This window comes from Ovis canadensis, chromosome 6 (genome assembly GCF_042477335.2).
Source record: "Ovis canadensis isolate MfBH-ARS-UI-01 breed Bighorn chromosome 6, ARS-UI_OviCan_v2, whole genome shotgun sequence".
Classification (NCBI taxonomy): domain Eukaryota; kingdom Metazoa; phylum Chordata; class Mammalia; order Artiodactyla; family Bovidae; genus Ovis; species Ovis canadensis.
In genome coordinates this window covers 19,455,293-19,462,864 of record NC_091250.1, presented here as the reverse complement: position 1 = coordinate 19,462,864, position 7,572 = coordinate 19,455,293, and positions in this window count along the sequence as shown.

Sequence of the window (7,572 nt, the reverse complement as noted above, 5' to 3'; positions counted from 1 at the left end):
GCTTTTTATAGGAGTAACCTTGCAATTGTTAAGTAAAAGAGGAATTAAAGTTAAGAAAACCAATATTCATTCCTTTTTTTCATTTGTACAAGAACAATGCCCTTTGTTTCCAGAAGAGGGCACTGTTAACTTAGATACTTGGGAAAGAGTAGGAGAAGGCAGTGGCACCCCACTCCAGCACTCTTGCCTGGAAAATCCCATGGATGGAGGAGCCTGGTAGGCTGCAGTCCATGGGGTCACTAAGAGTCGGGCACGACTGAGTGACTTCACTTTCGCTTTTCACTTTCATGCATTGAAGAAGGAAGTGGCAACCCACTCCAGTATTCTTGCCTGGAGAATCCCAGAGACAGAGGAGCCTAGTGGGCTGCCATCTATGGGGTCGCATAGAGTCGGACACCACTGAAGCGACTTAGCAGCAGCAACAGCAGGAAAACAGCTAAAAACTTACTATGCTGAACATGGTCTGGAAAAGGTGCCTGCTGATGCCTTTTCCTTATGGAATATGATTAGAGATGATTTAGACCCTGCTTCTGAATCTGAAAAGGTACATGTTAAAGAGGAAAGTGAAGAAAAAAAGGTACCTGTAAAAGAGGAAAGAGAAGAAAAAGAGGCTATACCTACTTATCGGCAGTTCAATAAAACGCTAGCTGCTATGACTGCCAATGAGTGTGTAAAAGACAGAGATGAAAAGAAAGATCAGCTTTCCCATGAGGACGAGGAAGATTTAGAAGAAATAGCAGTTTGATATCACTCTGACGAAGACTGGCCTCTCTTAGATAAAGATGCTCACAGGAGTTTAAGAGAAACCTCTCCAATCAGGCCATCCGCTCCCAGGAGCTTAAGGGAAACATCCCCAATTAGACCATTCATAAGATTTAAACATCAAACAGTTGGATCTCCGGAGTAAAAAAAGAAAGACATGGGAAACTCCAGCCCTCCCCTGCACCCCCCCTCCTTATAGGGGTGAGGGGCCTCCACTAGAAACTCCCTGGAGAAGGGTTCTTTCTAGCTCCAAAGATGAATTTGATCCCCACCTTGAGGCTTGTTTTCCTGTAATATTTGACGAAAGCGGTGAGGGAAGGGCTTCCCACTGGGAACCCATTTCAATGAAAATGGTTGAAGAACTCAAACAGACTCGTGCATCATATGGGCCTAAAGCCCCGTACACTATGCAATTGGTAGAGGCCTTAGCGGTCAGATGGATGCCACCCTATGACAGTCGCTAAGGCTTGTCTATCTGGAGGACAATATGTACTTTGGAGAGCTGAATATGATGATCTTGCCCCAAAACAAGCCGATAACAACCAAAAATATGGTCCAAAATATATTGTAAAAAGTATGTTGACAGGGACTAATGAATTTGGAGCACTTAAAGATCAGATGGGATTAGACAAAATTACTCTAAACCAAGTAACCTCCTGCGCCCTTGCAGCTTGGCGATTGTTACCTGAAGGGAGAGACTCAACTTTTTCCTTTTCAAACATCAAAAAACAAAAAAACAAAAACAAAAAAACCCAGAAGAGCCATATGAGGACTTTATTTCACGACTTACAGAGGCAGTTCATAGAGTAATTTCTAATTTTAAGACAACTGGAGTTTGAGAATGCTAACTCTACCTGCCAAGCCATTTTACGTCCTATAAAAAAATCTGGGCAAATAGTAGTTTATATCAGGCAATGTACAGATGTAGGAGGAGCAATGCTGCAGGGTGTTGCCATAGCCGCAGCAATAACAGGGAACTCTTATCAACAGACAGTTCAATCCTTTTTTTTACAAATAAGAACAACCCATCACAGAGTTACCCCAGTAACCAAGGCCGAAATACTAGCTTGTCTAAAACTTGTTTTTCCTGTGGCCAAAAGGGAGACATTACCCGCACCTGCCCTCAAAAAACAGTCGGTTCTTATCCGCCAAATTCTGCCTCCCTGGCTGTGTCTGCTCCGCAAAATTCTCCCTCCCTGCCCTTACCTGCTAATCTCCCTAGATCTCTTTGCCCTTGTTGTCAAAAAGGATATCATTGGGCAAAAGAATGCAGGTCGAGATTCCATAGAAACGGAACCTTTTTGGGCCCTGACCAGCAGTCAGGAAACGGATTGAGGGGCCAGTCCCAGGCCCCGACAATGATTGGGGCAACGACATTGAACCCATTCATGCCCTTCGTCCCATCACAGAACTCATCAGAGCAATCCCAGGCAGCGCAGGACAGGACCTCAGTTCCACCACCTCAACAATATTAACACTGGATAGTCCCACTATAAAAATCCCTACAAGGGTTAAAGGTCCATTACCGACAGGTTTGGTGGGAATTATATTAGGCAGAAGTTCCTTAGCTATGCAAGGTCTCACAATTATCCCGGGAGTAATTGATTCAGACTATACAGGAGAAATTCAGGTAACGATTTCACCCCCAACTAAAACTATACAAATTCATCAGGGACAAAGAATAACTCAACTTTTACTTTTGCCTTACCACACTGCAATTGGGCACACAGCTACTCAGAATGAAAGGCAGGATAAAGGATTTGGGTCTAGTGATATGGTTTTTTGTATAACAGAAATTACTCAGAAATGCCCTATGAAAACTATTCTGGTCAGTGGCAAGTCTATTGTGGGGTTATTAGACACAGGAGCAGATGTTTCTTGCATTTCAGGAAAAGACTGGCCCAGCTCCTGGCCCACACATACTACTGAAAATGAGTTTGTGGGATTAGGAAGAGCCCCCACAGTAGCTAAGAGTGCAAAAATATTAGATTGACAGTTTGAGGATACCTGTGGAAGTTTCCAACCTTACGTAGTTCCTTTGCTCCCCTTTACCTTGTGGGGGAGGGATGTGCTGTCTTAAATGGGAGTGCTACTTTTTAGCCCTGATGATAAAGTGACCTCTCAAATGCTGCAAATGGGCTATGATCCATCAAAAGGATTAGATAAACAACAAAGAGGAATAATTGAGCTAATCTGCCCAACTCCTCGACAGCTACTACTGGATTGGGGTATCCAAATTTATAATGGAGGCCATTGTTTCTGCTGCTGACCCCATTACCTGGAAATCTCAAGACCCAGTGTGGGTGGAACAATGGCCTCTGGCTAAAGAAAAATTACTGGCAGCTAAAACGTCAATTTTTGAACCACTAGAATTGGGACATATTGAGCCCTCCAATAACCCCTAGAACACTCCTATTTTTGTTATTAAGAAAAAATCTGGTAAATGGCGACTTTTACAGGATTTGAGAGCAATTAATGCCACCATGGAGGATATGGGGGCCTTACAGCCTTCCCAGTAGCCATTCCAGAGGGATAGAATATAATTGTAATTGATTTACAAGATTGTTTTTTCACCATTCCCTTAAATGATGAGGATAAAAAGCGATTTGCTTTTAGTCTGCCATCAGAAAATCTTAAACAGCCTTATTTGAGGTTTCAATGGAAAGTACTACCTCAGGGAATGAAAAATAGCCCTACCTTATGTCAGAAATTTGTCAATGCTGCTTTAGAAAATATTAGAGCTAAATATGAACAAGTATATATGATTCACTCTATGGATGATATTTTAGTAGCTCATTCAGACAGAGCTCATTTGCACACTGTCTTCCAAAATTTAGCCCAGGCATTGTCAGCTAGAGGCCTAAAAACTGCCCCAGAGAAAATTCAAATCAATCCTCCCATAACCTACTTAGGAAGGGTTATAAATTCATAAACAGTGACTCATGCCCCGCTACAATTAAGAAAGGACAATCTTGTCGCTTTGAATGATTATCGAAAAATTTTAGGTGATATTAATTGGATAAGGCCCTATTTAAAATTAACCACTGCCGAATTAAAGCCTTTTTTAAACATTTTATGCAGGGATCCTGATCCAACATCAAAAAGACAATTGACTGCTGAGGCTCGGGAGGCCCTAGGCAAAGTAGAAAAGGCTTTATCTGATAGCTAGGTAAAAAGAATTGATTTAGCAGTGAACTGGCAGTTCCTTTGCTAGCTACCCCAACTGCACCTACGGGAGTTTTATGGCAAAGCGGCCCCCTAAAGGGGGTCCATCTTCCCGCCCAAGCTAAAAAAGTAGTGGCTTCTTATCCAGGCTTGATAGCTACATTGGTATTAAAAGGAAGAAAGCGGAGCATTGAATTGTTTGGCAAAGAGCCATCAAAAATTGTAATTCCATATAACAAGGAACAGCTTGATGCTCTTTTAATGTTTGATGAAAATTGGCAGATTGCTATAGAAAACTATTTTGGTCAAATTCTGCATCATTTACCTTCACATGTTTTGTTAAATTTTATATCTAGACACCCAGTTATCTTCCCTGTTAGGTGCAAACAATTCCCCATTCCAGATGCTCAGATAGCTTTTACTGATGAGTCAGCTAATGGCAATGATGACCCTGTATGCGAGACAGCAAAAGAGACACAGATGTGTAGAGTAGACTTTTGGACTCTGAGGGAGAGGGAGAGGGTGGGATCATTTGGGAGAATGGCATTGAAACATGTATACTATCATGTAAGGAAAAAAAATAGAAACAAAGACACAAGTAACTTGCAGTATCATTTAGTGGAATAATATTCTGAGATACTAAAATAAAATAAAATTAGATTTGCTAAAAAAAAAAGCTTATTATAAGGATATAATACAACATCTCTTTACTTGTGTTTCATATTTGGGTCTGCCAAAAGCTTTAAAAACTGATAATGCTCTTGCTTACACTTCTAAGTCTTTTCAAGAATTTTGTACAATGTTTCAAATAAAACATAATACAGGCATACCTTATAATCCACAAGGGCAAGCCATCGTGGAAAGAGCACATCAAACATTAAAAATACAGATTCAAAAATTACAGGAAGGGGAATTTAAGTATAGTTCCCCCCATCAGATTTTACAACATGCACCCTTTGTAATAAATAACTTAAATGCTGATTTGTCCGGAACCACTGTAATGCTTCGTCATTGGTGTCTGGAACAACAAAATACAAAGCCGTTAATAAAATGGAAGGACCTCCTCTCTGGACAACGGAGGGGTCCTGACCCATTGTTAACTAGTGATCGAGGATGAGCTTATATTTTTCCACAGAACGCAGATTCACTAATTTGGATCCCAGACAGACTGATTCGCCATGTCGCAGTCCCCCAGACATCCGGTTCCCCCATTGCTTCAATCACAAAAGAGGAAGGGCATTCCTCTGCCCCTGCTGCCACCGCTGCCACTGCACAGAACAGCCACGCACCAGGAGCAGTGGGCGGGGCAGCCTGGCTGCTGGGGCCCAGTGTGCCACGCTCGCAGCCGGTGGCCCCGCCAGCGTCCGTCTGCACTCACTTGGCCACCGCTGGGCCCGAGGCTGGTTTAGCAAGGGGGCAAGGGCAGCACCCGGGCACCCGCCGGCAGGAGAGGCAAGATAAACATCGAGATTCCGGCAGGACTGACAGAGCTGCTGCAGCGCAAACTCCAGCAAGTCTGTGGGCTGGTGCCTCAGGATCTCCTCGGTTGCTCCCTCAGATGTCATATGAAACACTATAGATGATCACTCAGGGTATCCGATGTGGAATTTTTGTACTTATAATTTGAGAATTGATTACAGAATACCAGGAGGAGGAAAAAATAATTCTATTTACTCTATTTTAGCTTGTCTACCCTCTCCTTATGCTTTTCTTTTCACTAATGACTCAGGAAGACTCAATACACAAATGAATTATTCAGGTGGACCTAATGTAGTGTCTTGTGAACAATGTATACTTTCATCTTGTTTAACTCCTCAATATAATGTTTGGTCTTTTGTGGTGCTAAAAAGTCCACCCTATATTATGGTGCCTGTAACTGTAACCACTCATTGGTATGATAATTATGGTCTTGCTGTGTTACAACAACTACAAGATTTAATACAAACATGACGGTTTGTAGGCTTACTTATTTTGGGAATATCAGCTTTCTGAGCTGCAATTACCTCTGTTACTGTGGAAGCAATATCATTGACTCAACAAGTACATACTGCTCAATATGTTGATACTATGACCAAAAATGTTTCTTTAGCACTGGCAACACAGGAAGCTATAGATAGGAAGATAGAGATGAGGGTAGACACCTTAGAAGAAGCAATAATGCATACTGGGACTGAATTACAGGCCTTAAAAGTAAAGATGGCTTTGTCCTGTCACACCGACTACTGGTGAAAGTGAACGAGACAGATTGTGAATGGGAGAATATTAAAAATCATATTTCAGGTGTTTGGAACAGCTCTGACATTGGTCTGGATTTAGGGAAACTTCATAATCAAATAACAACCATGGAACACTCCCGATTTGATTTAATTGCTGCAGGAGCAGCCAATGACTTTTTTCACACCTTCTCTACCTTCATTTCTGGAAAGAACATTCTGTCTACTATCTTTAGCTATGCTGCTGTGGGTGCTCTAATTTTGCTTCTTATAATCATTCTTCCTTGTATTGTCAGGATCCTTCGGCAGAGCATTCAGAAGCTTGCGACTGAATTACATCTGGCTGTTTTAAGAAATAAAAAAGGGGGAGATGCTGGGAGCCAGCATGGGGAATCCCGCCCGTGGCAAAGGTCATGAGGATGAAGCCTGACAGGCAAAGGCGAGATCAGGCCTCGAGGGAACACCCCTGGACCTTCTCGAGCATCCACCTCAAAAATAGAGTCTGTCTGCCTTATTGCATTATGCTTTCACCAACTCTTCTGACATTAACAGGGGGCTATCCCCCACCACCTTTCTCTGAAAAGAGTTAACGTAGAGCTCCAGTTAATAAGTCTCCTGGGTATAACAAGTGTTTCAGTCCAAAAACTCCTCTGATGGCTCTCTAGCCTGCCTGACAAGTTTATCCAGCCTCTTACAACCACACATGTGATTGTTCACAGCCTTCCAACTGTGAGAGGCAAGAGATGCTCTAAACTTTCTAAATACAGAGTCTTTTGAGAAGTTAGAAATGATTAGTGTAGTATTAGTGGATTGTTAGAAATATACCGGTGGAGAGTTTCATTGTTGAGCCAATATTTGCTGTTAAGTCTCCATATCCCTTGTCCCTTATATACATTAATTGATATAACTGGCATATAGGAAAAATGAGTAATAGCCTTTGATATTAATCACGTTAGACCTTAGGCTAGTAAATTATTTTCTTGATTATAGCCCACTGCACTTTTGCCCTGTAGGAAAGCAACTTTATCTGGTGCCTTCGGCGGGTGGTGCCTGACTTAAGAAAAATCACCTTTGGAAAAAATAAGTTTTCTGGTTGACTGACCATTATCAGAAAGAAAGGGTCATAAAATGTTAGCAGGCCCCCTGGCCAGAAGATGGTGTAAAACCACCTAAGACCTTTCTTTGTATGCATGCATAAAGAGTGCCTGGTCTCGATAAGGGTCAGGTCTGCTGACCTTGCATGACTTTGTATTTTCCATTTATCCCTATGTACAACTTAAAGTATAAAAGCTTTCCTGAAAAATAAAGAGATGGACCAGTTCCTGGAAAGACTGGTTTCCCCCGTGTCTTCTTTTCTTTCTCTCCTTTTCAGACTAATTCCCATCTGGAGCACAGAGGCTCGCCATGTCTACTTATTTGCCTGGGCTTCTAA